Here is an 18,933-nt window from a genome sequence, read left to right on the forward strand (position 1 = left end):
TCTAACTAGCTCGGCCTCCCGCCTGCCTCAGCCTCAACACTGGTCCTGGAACTGAATACTTTCACAGACATGTCGGATGAAAGCTGCCTGCCTTCTGCAGATCAGATGGCCAGTCTGTTCTCTTCTTTGCCTTTGACATTCTCGGGTTCATTAGGCCTTTAGAGAATAGTATTAAAATGTCCAAATTAAGCCATCTCTACCACCCCCGCCCCGTCAGCAGCTTTAAAGATATAATTCAGGCCTAAAATACTGCATGGTTTTTGTTCAAAGATGTCTGTGGCTCACTCACTGACAGACTGACGCAAGTGAAGCTACCTTGACCCAGCTGCCCGCAACCAGCCTCCCCAAGAGCGAGCCCAGCCCAAACTGCTGGTGTACAGAACTGTGCGCTAACAAACTGTTGTCTCAAAGTACTAAGTTTGGGGTGATTTATTAAGTAATCAATAGAGTGCTAGTTCATTCTCTTTTGGTTATTATTTTTAGAATTTCCCTTATTCACTGAATAAATGGTCTTACAGAAATTAAATAAAATTTTATATATGCTATCATTTAATAGTATATCATGTGGTATTTTGGGTTTGCATTGCTATATAGGATTCTACTTAGCTGTTTAATAGCTATATAGTGTTCTTTGTTTGAATAAATCATGCTAATTAAACATTTCCATTCAGTAAGACACTTAGGTTCTTTCCAATTTTACACTGTCAATAACCTTGACATCAATATATCCAGATAAACAGCAGGCTAGCGAGAGCCCAGGGCCTGACACAGTGACACAGAGGCTGTCAGGCTCTCCAGTCCCAGGGCCATGGAAGGATTAACTCCCCTCCCCATGAAGATACAGGTGTTTCTGGCTATTCTCTCCTTTCCTGTTTCCATGGAAACCTGCAACGTTCCTGCTGCCAAGGGTCCTTAGGCCTGGACTTCGGTCTGCATTTGAGGTTGCCTTGGTAATCCTGTGTATGGAGGCAGGCACGGGAATGTCTTACCGTGATTTTTCTTTTTACTTTATGATAAATTATGTCTCTTTGATTTCTTTGAAGTATTGCCTCGAATTCTGAAAATTATGTCTCTAGATGGATTTTATGATCCATGATTTCATTTCAGGATAGTAAAGGGAGTGTTACTAGGTATCTCTGGTAATGCATTAGATCCCGTGGGGTTGCGAGTCACTGAATTACGCATCAAAGAATAGGAACATTTTTATGGTTTTTGCTATACAAAATAAGTGTGAAAATCAAACACTGCCAACAGTGGGGAAAGTAAGAAAAGGAACGAAGTAAGAAAAAGTAAGAAAAGGAACTTTAACTAGGGCTGAAATTAATGTGATATGGCAGTCAAGTTCAGCTTCACTAGTTTCTCACCAGGATTGACACGTCCACTTCTTTGTTCCTGCTAATCTATTAGGTGTAACCCTTCTCTCTCTATTAAAAAAACCTCCATAAAAGCAACCTCATTCCAAGCATTGAGCAATGGCTTTCTCTGATTTCCATCCTCCATAGTTTTCTCTCATTCCATTTTTCTTGGTAGCAATTGCTGCTACCTGAGGACCCAGCACCACTTCTGTGCTGGTGTGTGGTCTACCTGCCACCCAGAAGCTAAGCACTGGGAGGGTCAAGTGTCCCTCCTTGTATCCCCAGACAGGCACCACAGAGTTGGGAGCTGAGGAGTCTGCTTCCTGTTTTCAGAATTTCATCTAGTACATTCCCTTCCCTAAAATCTCCCTCGTGGTCATTTCCATCTTTCTGATTTAAGCAACTTTTAAACTGGGAAAATTAGCTCACTCCGACTAGTATTAAAATTAGAATGACATAACAATCAAGTTCAGGTGCTAAATGTGAGAGGAGCTGGGTCCTGGCCTACATGACAAGATAACCCACTGGGGGTGTTTGCTTCTTTTTTAGGTCATGAGACAAGCCATAAGAGGAGGTGTTTTTCCTGCTGTGGAGGCCCCATCATGAAAGGTAAGTGACTGAGACCATCAGTTACCATGAGGTTTGTGGGTTGCCGTCTCTAGACCCAGGACTTTGACAAACTACCCGGAGGAGGCAAAGATAGATCAGGGAGCATCTAGACAGAGCTTGCAATAAAGAGGCATTTGTTTTTATCTTTTAGATGTGTTACTGAATATAGCATTATAACATACTGGTTATACACACACACACATGTATGTATATATGTATATGTGTATACACACACACACACACACACACACACATACATACATACAAACACATATGTGTGTGTATGTTAACTTTCTATTTTAAATAATCAGACTTACCAGAAGTTGCAAAATTAAAATATTACAGAGATATTCTCTCCAGCCACCACCACCTAGATTCCACCAAAAGTGATCTCCTATATAACAAAAGTGATTGTCAAAACCAGGAAACCCACTAACATTTTTCTTCATGGGATCGTTTAGTTGTAGTCAAGATTTCGTGAGTTAAAATGAACCTCAGAGTTAGTCCTTTTTTAAAATGAAACGTTACTTTTTTTGCAGTGCTGACATCCTCAGCTAAGTCTGGGGTCTAGGGCATGGCGGATTTCCTTGAGACGATCTGGGATGCGCTTTCTCTCGTGGGGGCGTGCGGGTCAGGGGATGCCTCTGCAGCTGTTTCTGGTCCTGAATTCTTCATTTTCTGGTATACCTGCTCAGAAGCCCTTTCTTTTCTTTTAAGTTTTATTTATTTATTTATTTTTAGTTATAGGTGGACACATTCTCTTTATTTATTTTTATGTGGTGCTGAGGATCGAACCCAATGGCTTACGCATGGTAGGTGAGTGCTCTACCTCTGAGCCACAACCTCAGCCTGATGGAGCCCTTTCTTAAGAGAACTAGAGGCCACCTGAGCAACGAGAACAGCCACCACCTTCTCTTGTAAGGAAGGCCCCATCTGCAGGAGAAATCAAGTTCATCTGTAGCTGACATTTGGAAGCGATGAGTGTGGCAACTGTGCAGAACGATGACATCAGAAGCCCATGTTCATAATCAACGTCACATGCATCATGCAGCACGGACTATGTTAACACCAATAAAAGTGGTTTTAAGTCAAATCGCTTTTCAAGACATCTAGGAGGCAACCAGCATTTCTACACACTAAGTATCCCCCTGATTTATGCCAGGTACAGTGAGACTTGGATTAAGAAGTCCAACAAGGGCTGGGCACGGTGGTGCACACCTGTAATCCCAGCAGCTAGGGAGACTAAGACAGGAAGAGCACAAGTTCAAAGGCAGCCTCATCAAAAGCCAGGCACTAAGCAGCTGTGAGACCCTGTCTCTAAATAAAACACAAAGCAGGGCTGGGGATGTGGCTCAGCGGTCAAGTGCCCCTGAGTTCAATCCCCAGTATCCCCCAAAAAAAGTTCAACAAGGAGAGTTTGCTTCCAAGGCTGAAGCAGGGCCAGCTACATAATTAGGGATCCCATACAAAATTAAAATGGGGAGCCTTTTGTTAAAAAATGATTGAGCATTTCAAATAGTGAGGACAGACAGTCAACTGAGCATGGCCTGAGCCACAGCATGAGGCCGGCCCTGTCCTGGGGGCTCCAGTGAGATTGCCACAGTAAACACAGGACACCCTAGTAATATTTGGGCAGCCAAGTATTGCACAGGACATACACTAACAAATTATTTGTTGTTTACCTGAAATACGAATGTCTTAGGGTTTCTATATTTTTATTTGCTGTATCTGGAACAATGCAAGGCAGGCCAGGGGCCACCCAAGGATGCAAAGTTCAAAAAAGACCCAGGAGGCATGATACAGCACCCAATTTAGCGTTAACTTCTCTTAGATGCTGGGTATCCCAAGGTAACAGTCCATAGATGAGAATATTTAAAAATTCCCTAGCAAGAAGGGACAAGAGAGGGGGTGAGGAAGAGGAAGGGGGAAGGGGAGGAGGGGAGAGAAAAGAGCCCAGGAGAAGAGAAGAAAGACTACTTTAACTTATAAACCAGCATGTATGATGCTCTGAGTAATCGCTGGGCCTTAAACATAGATTTCATTTTTAAACAAAGGAAAAAAATGTTTAGGCCCAGAAAAATTTATACATGGTTCAATTGAATTTAAGAGTGGTTAGTTTTTTGTTGTTATTTTTAGTTAAATCTGGACCCAATTTAACTTAATCTTTTCAATGTTTCTTCCCAATTGGACAATAAAAGTGTTTTCTTTTGGGGTTTCCTTCCTTTGTTTTGCTACATTTATGAAGCACCTACTGTGTATAGGCACTCTGAGCATATACTAAGGCTGAGCCATGTTCCAACTCTTTAGATGGAATAACTAATTAAACCCTGTGACAACTTTGGGGAGCTAACAGAGTCACCCTGTGGCCCATAAGAGACAGCTCAGGGCTAGAGGTTAGGCAGGAACCACACAGCCAAGAAGTGGAAGGGCTGGGACTTAAACCCAGAGTCCATGCTCTTAATAATCCTACACCTAAACTGCACCTACTGTATGCCAGGCTCAGCACTGGGCACTGGGGTATGAAGAGAAGGCAGGGACAGCCAGCGGCTGGGCAGATAGGCAGGAATAGAGAGCTCCACATGTTCGTGCCATGGTAACAGGTAAAGCCAAAGTGCAGCAGGCACAGAGGGGCAGCTCTGCACCTGAGCAGGGGCAGCGAGGGGAGGACCTGCCTTCAGGACTGACCTTGAAAGGCACAGAGGCTGACATGGAGGTCGGGAGGCTACTAGATGGGCCTCCTCTGCTGTTTCTTGTTAGAGTTTCTTTTTATTTTTTTTCCTGTCATGAACGAAGTTTTAGGGAACACCACACCACCGGGCCTGCTCATTTCACTGGGTGATGGCTGCTTTCCTGCTACAGGGCAGACTTGAGTGGTTGCAAGGAGCCCATGGCTAGCACCCACGAAGCTCTCCCCCACCCATATTTTATTGGTGCATTGTGGTTGTGCGTGAGGGTGGAGTTCGTTGACCCTTGTTAGTTATAACTTTTGACCTGCAGAATCTGTACACAGCACAAAGTGGTCGTGGTTTCATGTCTCTAGGTCTGGAGGGGAGGCTGGCAGCAGCAGACATAGAGACAGATATTCTGCCAGCTCCCTGTTCCTTCCTTGGGTCTCTCCTCCCCTCCGTTCCCCATCCACATACCTGGATGGCATTCAGCAGTCCTCCTGCCACAACCGGGCTCGCTCCCTCAGCACGGGGGTGCAGCATTGGCTCCCCTGCTTAGAACTTGACCTGGCTAATTCATGGGGTCCAGGGGCTTGAGCCCTGGTGTCTAGCAGAAGCTAAAGCTGCATTCGATGGAGGAAAGAACTAGTAATCTAGTGCCACAAACAGCCTTAATTGTGCCCCTACTATGTGCTAAGCATGCTATGGGAGTGATTATGATACAGGGTACCACTTTATGCTTGGAATATAGCCCTCGCTGCTCTGCCACTGCGACTTATTTTTAAAATGGTCACGTTTCTTTCTCTTCTTCTCTCTCTCCCTCCCTCCCTATCTTTCACTCCCTGATTTCAGGAAAAAACAGGATCAGCTTTCTTCTCCATCCTAGGCAGAGTTATCTGTCCTTGAGCACACACTCACCGCAGGAACAGAAGTAATTCAGGGATGGCACCAGAAATCTCAGAAATGACTCTCTCCCAAATTAACAAGTGAATTACACTCCAACAGAAAACACTGGAATGTAGCCTTTGAGTCACCTCTTTTAAAGCCCCCTGCTCCCCCTGATGGAAGGGCAGAATCATAGCCTCTGGGGCAGGAGCACCCTGTGGTTCTCCTTTGCTAGCAAAGCAAGAAAAGTTCTTTGCCTTTTTCTTAAAACTGCGTCCGTAACTGATGCCAATCCAGTAATGAAGACAGGTTTTGAGAAAAAGGAAAAAGAAGGTTTATTGATTTGCCAGCAAAGGAGAAACGCAGGGGACTCCTGTCCCAAAGCCTGTGATTCTGCCCATCAGCAGGAACAGGGGCTTTTACAGAGGTGATTCAGAGAAAATAAGATTAGGGGGGAGAAGATCAAGGAAATGAAGATCAGGGAGGAGAATTTTAGAGAAAAGAATAACAGAGAAGATCAGGGAGGAGATCAGGAAGGAAAAGTTTAGGGAAAAGAAGATCAGAGAGGAGGTTTGGGAAAAAGAAAAAAAATATATAAGTTTCAAAGCCATAGGCATATAGTCAAAGTATCAAGCGAACCCCTGTCACATGTCCTTGTGGCATCAGGAACAAGGAGCAAACTTTGGGTAATAATCACTGTAACCCTGTGAGGCGCAATGATGCCCCCATCTTGCAGGTGCAGGCTGTTGCCCTCAGAGGCTAGCCTCGCCTGGGACCTCAGGTTTAGACAGTGAGGGTGACCCCACGTCCTTCCTCCAGCGCCTCTGCGGCCTCCTGGAGGGACCAGCCTGGGGACCGCCAGTTATCAGAAGCAATCCCCCATGCGTGCCCTGGACCTGAGGAAGGATGGGAACCTGTGAGGCCACTCGTGGTCCTCGCCTCTCCCCAGGGGGCACCAAACCCTCCACAGGCTTCTAGGGCCAAGTTGTCCAGAGTAGGAACACTGAGAAGAGTTAGCAGGCGGTAAAGGGCATGTACCTACTGTGTGCGAGACTCATCCCTCCCCACAGATGAGTTTTGTTTGATCTCCAGGCTCCCCCTGGACCCTTAGCTATTTCCCATTAAAAATAGTGTGCTCGCCTTCTCTTGGAAAAATGGAAATTCTGGGAATCTGAACCCATTTCCCTCAAGGCAGCTGCTGGTGGAGCTGGAGGGGGTGAGGACCCTCTGTTTGTTCAGGTACCCTCCGTTCTCTGAGCCTCCCAGGACTGCGACAGTAATCCAGGGCCCTGCCTAGCCCTGGAGGCAAGTGATTCGGTGGCCCTGGTGTGGGCCTCTTCCAAGGTCCCATACAGCCGCTAAGAGAAGCCTGGAGTGAGCCCTTGCCCCAGCCCTGCCCCTTGCCATCGCCTACCCTGATGAATGGCCCGAGCCCGGCACAGGGGCTGCTCCAGAGCACAGCTACCCTCCAACTTCCCACCAAAGACATGGAAAATGTGTGGCCCTCACCCAGCCTCCTACACAGTGTAGGCACTGCCCACCCCCCAAGGTCTTCCCTGAAGCCCTGTCTTTCCTCAGGGCTTGCAGCATCTACTCGGAGACCCAGATCCAAAAAGCACTCCAGGGTCACTTCGGTGGAGTTGACCTCTGAAAAGAAGCTTGGGCCTGAAGGACAGATGGGCCATCGAGCTTGACTGGGGTCACCATGGAGGGCCACGGAGGACCACAGGTGTTCTGGTGGTTTCATCCATGTTACTGGAACGTCACACACTGACAACAGGTCCCCACCGAATCCCAAGACTGATGTGCGCAGGTGGTTTCCCAACCCCCACCCTACCCCCCCCTCCCCCCTGCTCCTTCCCTCCCCACTCTCCCTCACTTCCAGCAAGTTCCCTGGGGTGCATGAAGTGTCAGTCCCCTCCTGACTCCCAGGCCCTGGCCATGATCACAACACCATCCAACGGCTCAGGGCAGTTGGAATAGATGTTCCTAGAGCACTTTAAAAAAAAAAAAAAGTTTTTATTGAAAAGAAAAAGTAACTAAAATTTTAAATCTACAACAAAATAAATAAATGGCAATGAGGAACACATTAAAAAATAAATCCTATGAAGTTTTCTGCAACTTGAGTAACTCAGAAAGCCCTCCCCAGGGAGGAAAACCCTCCCCCGTGTTGACTGAAGTTGTTTCAAATTAATGTTACTTAAACATGTTCAAATACAAAACCAGATATAAACACCTTGTGTTTATAACTCTTGTTCAACTATAAACTATGAAATTAAATACAAGTGAAACAACAAACCAAGTGAGATTCAGATTAACAGACCTAATAGCGGATGGCAGGCTGCTCCCACACCAGGCCCAGCCTGCTCTGCGCGGGTCTCTGGGGTGGTGCTGGCTCTGTGCTGGGGACAGGACTCCCTCCCTCCACCACTCCTCTCCGTGGCCTTGCCACCCACCCTCCAGCAGCACATCCTATTATCCAGTGCCCTTCACTGGGCACACTTTTTTATGGTTCTACAAAATCTACATTTTCCCCATCATCGGCTCCAGGCCATCAAGTTGATGTTATTTGGTGCCAACAGCTTATAGATACATAGTCCCCCTTATCCACAGTCTCACTTCCCAAGCTTCAGTTCCCCGTGGTGAGCTATGGTCCAAAAGCATCAGATGGAAAATTCTAGTAATAAACCATCCCAATTAAATAACTTCTATTAAAGTATATTTCTATCATTTTATTATTTTTAGTTATTATTATTGTTGTTACTGGGCCTAACATATAAATGAAGCTTTCTCATAGGTGTGTACATAGAGGAACAAGCAGTATACCCAGGATCAGCACTGCGCGTGGTTCAGGCACCAGCTGGGGGTCTTGGAAGGCAGCCCCTTGGATAAAGGGGGACAACTGTACAAAGTCCAAGGCTAGAAGCCCCTCTGAGGTCCTGGTTACATGGCTCTTATCCCAATGAAAACCCCCTTTTAGACTATTTCGGCTTAGATCAGCATCAGAATTAAAACACACAATTAATGCATTTTTGTCAAGAACTCATGTTTGCCAGTTTGCACAGCAATGCAATCTCATTTAATCTCGTGGCCAAACTCAGAATTTGTACAGAAAAGGAAGGCATCGCTCTGAGAAGCTAGGAGAAGTAAAGATAAACAAGTGGCCCAGATTCAGAAGGCTCCCTTTTTCCGAAAGCTCACACACGGAGGCCCTGAAGGGAGCTTTAAATATTTAGATGCAGCCACATCTGGTTTTGAAAAAACTTAGTGTCAGCTCTGCATAGGGGTCAATGGATTCAGAAAAACAGAATGTTTGCTCAAACCACCTTGGTCAGCTTTTTAAAGACAATCCCAAAGTCCACCCAAATTCCCAAATTGAATGTTCACATTTTAGAAATGCTTTCAATCAATTCTCTCCCCCAAACAGATTTTCAAGCCCCCTCTTCCCACGTTTGTAATGCCTCTGCCCTGGCTGGGCACTGCCGCTTTCGGATAGCTAGACCCCAGTCCCTACTGCTTGTGGCCGCGCTGTCCCCCTCCCTGCCCTGCATCAACCCCATCATCAACCAGGGCTCTGTCTGCCCTTGAGCCTCATTTCACATACCCCTGGCCTCCGCCTAATTTTTTTCCGCTATTACTACAGGTACTTCAGGTGTCACTTCCAGGTCCTAGGGAAGGTCCCTTGAACTCTTCCCTGGCTCTGCTGGCTCAGGCAGGTCCTCGGGCCTCCAGAAGGCCTGAGGACGAGGGAGGTTGCTGATCTTCCAGGGTGCAGAGCTGTCCCCCAGCCCCATGGCCCTCTGGAGCTCCGCCCTGAGGAGCTGAGCAGGCTCCCTGGCCAGGCATCTGGGTGCCCTGACCCTCATTCACCTCTGGTGTCCCAGGCACCTGCACGTCTTCCCTCTGGCATCTCAACATCTCCACCTGCTGATCACTGAGGCTCACCTGCAGCCAGAGGGCTGCGGAGAATGTCCTCTCTGAACTGCTGTGCAGGCCCTTCCTGATGCAGAGGAAACCTGAGTCCTCCAGCTCAAGGTCCTGCCTCACTTATTGCCATGACCAGACTGATCCTGGGGCTCATTTTAGGTGCCAGTGTCCTGCTTGTCAGGGGAGGACTTTGGCACTCCCCAGTGGTGGAGTGCTTAGACTGGAAGACAAGTGTGAGTGTGTGTGTGTTGTGTGTGTGTGGTGTGGTGTGTGTGTGTGTGGTGTGGTGTGTGTGTGTTTGTGTGTGTCTTGTGTGTACGTGTGTGTTGTGTGGTGTGTGTGGTGTATGTGTGTGGCATTACTTTGTCCTCTGGGACAGGATTTCCCTTCTTTGTTACTCTTCATTTCTTCTCCCTCCCCTACTTCATATTAAGAAAGAAGCTATGTTTTAATGGCTTCAAATCCACTGATTTTAAAAATTCAAAACCAAATTAAATGGTGGGTCACAAGTAAAAAGTGTCCCGGCCAACCCCTTGCCTCCAGCACCCCTTCCAGTTTTCAGTAATTGTTCTCCTAGAAGAAGCAGAGGGTCAAGGTTCTTGCACCCTGTTTTAGTTTGCTCTGTGGTTGGAGCAGTTGGGTTTTTTAAAATTTATTTATTTGTTCTAATCAGTTATACATGACAGTGCTATTCGATTCATTGTACACAAATGGAGCACAATTTTTGACTTCTGGTTGTACCCAAAGTAGGGTTATACCATTCACGCAATCATACATGTACCTAGGGCGATGATGTCTGTCTCATTCCACCATCTTTCCTACCCCATGTCCCCTTCCCACCTCCCCTTTGTCCCATTCATCCCATACCCCCCCACCCCATTATGGATGAGCATCCATTTATCAGAGAAATCATTTGACCTTTGGTTTTTTGGGATTGGTTTACTTTGCCTAGCATAATATTCTCTAACTCCATCCATTTACCTGCAAATGCCATAATTTTATTCTCTTTTATTGCTAAGTAATATTCCATTGAGTATACATACCACAGTTTCTTTATTTATTGAAGAGTATCTAGGTTGGTTCCACAGTTTAGCTATTGTGAGTTGTGCTGCTATAAACATTGGTGTGGCTGTGTCCCTGTAGTATGTTGTTTTTAAGTCCTCTGGGTATAGACCAAGGAGTGGGACAGCTGGGTCACATGGTGGAGCAGCTGTTTTTGAGAGCTTCTGTTTTTCCTGGAGTCCTGGTGGGCTTTTCTTTCTTTTACTTCAAGAAGAGACATGCACTTTTTCCATCACCCCACCACCATCTTCCTGTTTCCTAATCATGCTAAGTGCTGAATGGAGACCACTTCCTCCTCAGGCCATGCTCCTGACCTCTGAGCCTTCCGGGTCTAATTTGGACTAACAGTTTTCTGCTGCCCTGTGCCCACCATCCAGGTGTTTCTTTATGCAGACTCTTCTTGGGTCAGCTCCAGAAAGTTTATTGTCTCTTAAATTCTTCATTCCTTCTGCACATGGACGTCCAGTTTTCCCAGCGCCATTTATCAAAGAGACTGTCCCTTCTCCAGGGTCTGGTTTGGCCACCTTTGCTGAGGATCAGTTGGCTGAAGATGTGGGGGTTATTTTGGTATCTCTATGCTGTTCCAGGGCCTGTGTGTCATTTATATCCCATCCTCACGCTGCTTTAGCTGCTGTGCTCTGTGGATGTGCTGACCTCAGGTGCTGTGGTGCCTTCACCTTTGCGCTTTTCTTCACGGTGGCTTGGCCTGTGCTTCCATATGAATTGAAGCATTGTGTTTTTTTTCTAGTTCTGTTAAAAACTTTATTGGTATTTTGATGCAGATTTCACTGAGTCTGTGAATTTTTTTGAAGAGCATGGACATTTTCACAATATTAATTTTTCTAATCCATGAATATGGGAAGTTTTTTCTTTTCTGTGTGTTTCTTCTTCATTTTCTTTCATCAGTGTTTTGGAATTTTCATATTGTGAATGAAATTGCTTTCAAGATTTCTTTCTCAGCAATCTCGTTATTTTGTATGTACTGCAGCTTTGCTGAATTCATTTATTAATTCTAATAATCTTTGGGTGGAGACTTTAGTTTTTTTATGTATAGAACAATATCATCTACAGAGATAATTTGACCCCCATCTCTCACTCTGTATAAAAATCAACATAAAATGGATCAAAAACCTAACTACAGGTCCTAAAACTACTATAAGAAAACATAGGGGAAAGACTTCAAGACATTGGTATAGGCAATGATATTTTTTTAATGTAACCCTAAGAGCACAGGAATCAAAAGGAAAAATAGAGAAATGGGATTACATCAAATTAGATACCTTCTGTGCAGCGAAAGTAACAGCCAACAAAGTGTAGAAACAACCTATAGAGCCAGAGAAAATGATTTCTATTCATCAGAACACGGAGTAATAACCATGATTAAAAATGGGCAAAACATTTGAATAAACACTTCTCAAAGGAAGAAATAAAAATGGCCAGCAAATACATGAAAAATGCTCAATATCATGAGCCACCAGGAATGCAAATCAAAACTGCCGTGAGATACCATCTCACCCAGCTAGAATGGCTGCTATCAAAAAATTTTTAAAAATATATGGATATGGAGAAAACAGAATTCTCTCACACTGTTAGTGAGAATGTAAATTAGTTCACCCACTACAGAGAACAGCACGAAGGTTCTTTAAAAGATTAAGAATGTATCTACCATATGATCCAATGTCCCTCTTCTGGGTATATATCCAAAAAACATGAAATCAGCATACCAAAAACATAACTGTACACCCATACTTATTACTGCACTGTTCATAACTAAAATATGGAATCAATCTATGTGCCCATCAATGGATAAATGGGTTGTGTATCTGAGTGTGCAAGCGCGCACACACACACACACACACACATACACATATACAGGAATAATTTTCATCATTAAAGAAGATGAAAACTATCATTTGTAACAAAATGGATGGTACTGAAGAGCATTATATTCAATGAAATAAGCCAGACACAGAAAGGTAAATGGTACACATTCTGTCTCATACATAGAAGCTAAAAAAAAAAAAAAAAAAGGTGATAAGAATGTAGAAAAGTGATTACTAGAGGTTGGGAAGGTGGGTGGATAAAGGGAAGCTGGATTTGATCAGTGCATGCTGTATGCATATATTGAAATATCATACTGAAGTCCTTTAATATGTACAATTATATATTAATGAAAATACAACAATTTCAAATAAATATGTAAACTCTTATTTCCTTTTCTGCTTTTCCGCAATTCTTTCACAAGTAATATTTTTTCAGCAAATTCATGGCAGGTAAACTTCTTGAGCATTTGAAAATCTGTCTTTATTTTGCCTCATATTTCACTGGTAATTCCACCAGCTATGAAATTTTGCATTTGATACAACTTCCCTCAGGACTCTAAATGTTACTCCAGACCCTTGTCTCCAAAGTGTGGTCCACAGGCCAGCAGTCATGGGGCATCACTGAGGTGCTTGCTGGCAACGCACAGTTCCCCACCCCAAAATCTGAACTTGAACAAAATCCCCAGGGTACATTGAGCTGAGAAGGGCCATGCATCCTTGATACTGCTGCTGGGAGGCCCGAGGTCAATCTGACTCTCCCTTTTAAGTAAGTGATCTAACATGGTCTTGGCCTGAGGCTTGGGGCCCTTCTTTGTCCTTACTAGATGTTATAAAATTCGCCAGGCTCTTTGAAGGCTCTGATCTTTTCCAGTGGGTTCCACCATGCCTGAGGCTTGTGCCTGTCTTCAGATCTGGGAAACTCTTTATTTAGATCTCTGGTTTTGCCTGCCTGGCTATATTCTTGGCTCCCTCTCTCATGAATGTCACAGATCCCCTGGACCCATCATTCATATCTCTTGCCCTTTCATTCCTTTTCCCTTGTTCTTCCTGGTCTTCAAATTGGGAACTTATCTCAAATTGGTCCTTTAACCCTCAGATTAGATTTTGTTTTTGTCTGTGTCTGTTTTGCAATTGTGTGCTTCTAATTTGCAAGGAATTTTAGGATTCTCTGAATGCCCTTTTTCATAGCAGGCTGTTCTTGTTCAATAGCATCTCACGTCTCTACAGGTAGTAATTCGTGCAGCTGCTTTTCTTCCTCTAGTTCCAGTTGTTCTCTTTGTCCATTTGGCACTTTCTTTTTCATGCTGTTGATGATTCGCCAAGTCTGATGAATTTATTAGATCGTATGGAATTACTGTTCATTTTTAAGTGTGATGATGTTTTATAAGAAAAGGCCCTTAATTTTAGAATACAAATGTTAAAATTGTTAGGGATGAAGTGTCTTGATGTCTACAAGACACTTCTAAATGGCTTTGTGGATGCATGTACACGCACATGCCCACACACCCACACCCACACTCACACTCACACTTGTGCATAGATGGTAAGAAAGTAGAAATTTTAATATGACAACACTGTTGACCTGTGATGAAAACAGGTGGGCCCAGATTTTGATGGTACTAGCCTCCCAACTTTTTGTTGCACTGTTATACTAGTCGCCCAACTTTTCTCTTGAAATTTGTTAGAATTTTTTCATTGTAAACATCGCAAATAAGAAAAAAAAATGTATCTGATGATGATTGATTGTTCATTCTCTGAATATCTTTAGGAAAATACCCTCAGGGTTTTAAAATCCCTATATAATCTGCTTTCTTATAGAAAATCTGATAACAACTTGATCGTTTTTTCGCCCCCCTCCCCTTCAGTTTAAGTTTAAATGAAACTACAAAAGATCAATGGCTAACACCCCACTACTACTTGATGGCTTCTGTGGGCCTGCTGCACAGCACAGCTCAGGCCAGCAAGGAAGGCTGGCCTAATCAGCCCCTGCATCAAGGCCTGTCCTAACACTACATCTTGGCTGAGTCTAAGATCTGGAGTTTTAAACATGGAAAAAACACAAGAGGTTTTGTTCTCATGGCTGCCTGTTATATCTGGCACTAGAATGACCCAGCGCTCACTTGCTTGGAGAAATACTCTTTGCTTTCAGGACGTCAGGCTTAGTAGCACCTCTGCCAAGCTTCCAGCCAGGAAGCACACATACTTGATATCAGCAGCTCTGAGACAGAAGTCTACAACACAAGCACTCTGACCAGGCAGCAAGAAGGTGCCCCTGCTTGGTCATTAAGTAAGTTAACAGTAGGTCATTTGCATTTTTGTGTATGTGCACTGCAGGGTGATGAACAATATATGCAAAGCCTCTGAGTAACATTCTTTAGGAGATCTGCCAGAAAGGATTAGGAGGGGAGCTGTCTTGATGTATCTCTAATGAAGCAAAATAAATTTATAATGGGATTTCATGGGTGTAGGTCATAATTGGATTTGGTGGAGGATGTAATTAAATTTCACCAAAGGCTTACAGCCTCTGCCCTGGGAAATAATGAAAGGGTCAGAAAACCTTCCATTTGGCTTAAAAGAAAGCCTGCAGGAAATGGAAAACACATCTTCCCCGTCTTGGACCAGCAGCCCCAACATCGTTAGGAGCTCTAGGATTGCAAGAGTTTCACTTCAGGGTAAGATGTGCAAGCCCTGTAGGTAATAGCAGAATACTGTGAAACTCACTCACTATTTTCTGCCTTTAGTCTCCTCATGTTCCCCTCTTGACTTCAGCTAGGAGAGCCAAAGCAGAATCCAGGACAGAGGACGGCAGCCTCTCTAGGGTGGGAGGATCCCAATACATAAGAATAAGGGCAGCGGAATGGTGCAGGCTGTGGCATGGTACAGCCCTGCCATGGTACTGGCATTGATTCTGGATGCCAGGTGGCTTGAAAACTTTGGGAGCACAGCAGGGCACACAGTGTGTGTCCACAATGACAAGCAACAAGCTGATTTACCCCCCATCTCTAAGTGAATGCACTTAGGGATCTTGGTCTCAAGGTGCCCAAGCCCTCCCTAGGCTTGAGTGTTCTACCCACAGCAGGTGTCGGGAGCTGTGGCAGATGCACTTCCTGTAGTCAGGTGCTCAGATGTGGCAAACTGCAGACCTGCTATCAGGCAGTTCCTGGGTCCAACATCTCTTCAGATAAAGGCCAAGAGAAATAGCTTTACCTCCAGCTACATCCCCCTGAATTCATCAATCAATTGTATTCCATGCTTTCGACTCTCCAGAAATTAATCAAAGAAAAGCAAGGCAGGGAGAACGTATTTGCCAATGACATGTCCAATAGAGGACTTGGGTCTAGCATATATAAAGAACTCTCAAAATTCAACAATAGAAAGATCGTAGACTCTTTCATAGGACAAAAGTTTAAGTTTTGTGAATTTCAGTTTTTCTAGTTATCAATTTTTCTAGTTATGAACTATATTTCCAATGTCAGGTTTAAAATAGCTTTTTATTTAGCTCCTGGTCTCAAGAATTCTTTTCTACATTTTTTTTTAAAAAGTTCTATAATTTCACAAGTTACATTTAAGTCAATAATTCCATTTTGAGTTAATTTTTAATAACGTGTGAGACTTAGATTGAGGTTCATTTTATTGTCCCAGGGTATCCAATTAATTCAGTATTACTTGTTGAAAATACTGTCTTTCTTCTATTGAATTGCTTCTGTCATTTTAAAAAATCAATAAGTCCCATTTTTATGGGCCCATTTATGGGGGCCCAGAAATTTCTCTTCCATTTATCTGTTTATCTCTTCACCATATACCATATGAATTACTATAGTTATCTAATGAGTCTCAATGTTTGATAGAGTAGTTCATCTTACTTGATTCTTATTTTTCAGAATTTTATTTTAGCTATTTTAGGTCTTGTGCTTTTCCATGTAAATTTTAGAATAAACTTGTCCACAATAGTCTTATTTTGTAATTTTGACAGAAATTACATTAAATCTGTAGATATAAAGAGTACTGACATCTTTCCCATGCAGAGTTTTCTAATCCATGAACACAGTGTGTCTCTCCATCTATTTAGGTCTTCTTTGACATCTTTTAACAGGTGTTGTGATTTTCAGCATATAAATTTTATACTTGTTGTGTCAGATTTATACTTAGGCATTTCATTTTCTTTGGAACAATTGTAAATGGTATTGTATTTTAAATTTCATTTTCCATATGTTCATGTTTAGTATATAGAAAAGCAATTGATTTTTGTATATCAATCTTTATTCTGAATCTTGCTGAACTCAGAAGGTTCTGGTAGTCTTTTTGAACATTCTTTGGGATTTTCCATGTAGACAACTGTGTAATTGGCTAATAGGGATTTTTAAAAATTTTTCTTCCTTTCTAATTTCGTATTTTATTTTTCCTGCCTTATTGCAACTAAGACTTCCAGCACTATGTTGAATGACAATGGTAATAGTCAACTTTGAGCCTTTTTCCTGACTTTGGAAGTAAATTATTCAGTGTTCTACTACTAACCATGATATTAGTTATAAGTTTTATACATAATTTTATTAGGTTGAGGAAATTCCCTTGCTTCCTAGTTTACTAAGAGTTTTTAATCATGAAAGATTGTTGGGGTTTTGTCAATTTTTTTCTGTATAGAGCTATCATATTTTTTAATCTATTGATAGAATAAATTGCATTTATTGAGGCAACCTTGCATACCAGAAATAAATTTTCCCAGGTTATAGTGTATATATTTCATTTTATACACTGCCAGATTCAACTTGCTAATGTGTTGTTGAGGATTTTTGTATCTAAGTTCATGAGAGATATTGGTATATAGTTTTGCCTTTTTCGTACTGTCTTTGTCTAGTTTTAGGATCAGGGCAATCCCGGCCCCTAAAATGAGCTCAGAAGTGTTCTTTCCTATTTTCTGGAGGAGATTGTTTAAAATATCTTAAATGTTTGCTAGAATTGTCCAACTAAACCTAGGTCTGAGGATTTCTTCAGGAGCTTTTCTGTTATTATTAAAATTGAATTACTTTAATATTACAGACCTGTTCAGGTTGCTGATTTCCACATTGTTAAGTTTGAGTGGTTAGTGGCTTTTGAGGGATCTCAGTCCATTTCTTCTAAGTTATCAAATTTACAAATGTTACTGTCTAATATTCTCTCATTATTCTTTTAATGACTATATGAAATCTAACAATATACACTATTATACTTCTGATATTGGTGATTTGAAACTTTTTATCTTTACCATTCTTTTTAGAGTGCTATCAACTCTATTGATTTTTTTTCCTCTGAAAGAACCTGTTTTGTTTCATACATTTTCTCTACTAGTCCCCTGCTTCCAATTTCATGGATCTGTGCCCATATCTTTATTATACCCTTTCATGCTCTTAGTTTGTACTTATTTTGTTCTTTATTCACTATTTTCTTGAAGTAGAAGCTCAGATGACTGGCTTGAGACCTTTCCTATTTTCTAAAGTAAGCCTTTGGTGCTATGAACTTCCCTCTCAATGCAGCTTTATCTGTATCCCACATATTTTGATATGTTGTGTCACAATTTTTACTCACTTATATGTATTTTTAAAGTTTCTTTGAGACTTTCTTTTTGACCTCAGGATTTTTAAAAATGTGTTGCTTCATTTCTATGTATTTGGAAACATTTCTTTTATCTTTTGGTTATTAAGTTTAGTTTCATTCTATTATGGTCAGAAAATATATTCCATATCATTTTTTTAAATTTTTTAAGGTTTATTTCATAGCTCAGGATATAGTTTATCTTGGTGAATGCTCCTTGAGTGCTTGCAAAACACCCATTCTGCTCTTGTTAGGTGAACTGTTCTGTCCATGTTAATTAAGTCCTGTTGCTCAAATGTGTTCAGTTTGTCCACCTCTTTTCTGATTTTCTATCTGGTAGTTCTGTCAGCTGCTGAGAGTGATATGTTGAAGTCTCTAATCATTGGTTACATTCTGTTTTCCCCTCAGAAGTTTTACTTCCACTTAGGGTTCTTTACACTCTGACTTTTAAAATATGATTTTCAGAAGTATTTTCTCTATATACATTGAACAGTATATCAAAAGGTGTTATTATTATTTTCTCAAACATCAAATATAATTTATAAACCTAATCACAAGAAGGGACAGAATATTATATTTACCCCTATCCATTTCACTGCTCTTCTATTCTTTTGGAAGTTCTAAGCCTTCTTCCATTATCATTTCCTTTTTTTCTCTAGAGAACTTTCTTTGACTACTGTGTGTGTGTGTGTGTGTGTGTGTGTGTGTGTGTGTGTGGTGCTGGAACTCAGGGCCTGTCTTGTGCTAGGTAATCATTCTACCACAGAGGTACATGCTTTGCTCCATTAGCTACATTTTTAAGAGCAGATTTGCCAGCAACAAATTCTCTTTGCATTCCTTAATCTGACAATGTCTTCATCTCTTCTTCAATCTTGAAATATACATTCATCATACAGAATTTTTCATTGATGGTTTTTTTTTTGTTTGTTTGGTTTTTTTGGGCAGTAATTGAGAATGTTGTGCCACTTTCTTCTGGCCTCCATGGTTTCATATGAGAAATCTGCTGCCACTTGAATTGGTGTCCCCTATAATGCATCA

General features: G+C 42.3%; 1 protein-coding gene across 1 annotated transcript in view; it reads right to left on the bottom strand.

Annotated features, from left to right (window-relative positions):
* Positions 1-18,933, bottom strand: part of Acoxl (acyl-CoA oxidase like) — a 286,003-nt gene that overhangs the window by 104,053 nt on the left and 163,017 nt on the right. The window lies entirely within an intron of this gene.

This window comes from Callospermophilus lateralis, chromosome 14 (assembly GCF_048772815.1).
Source record: "Callospermophilus lateralis isolate mCalLat2 chromosome 14, mCalLat2.hap1, whole genome shotgun sequence".
NCBI classification, from domain to species: domain Eukaryota; kingdom Metazoa; phylum Chordata; class Mammalia; order Rodentia; family Sciuridae; genus Callospermophilus; species Callospermophilus lateralis.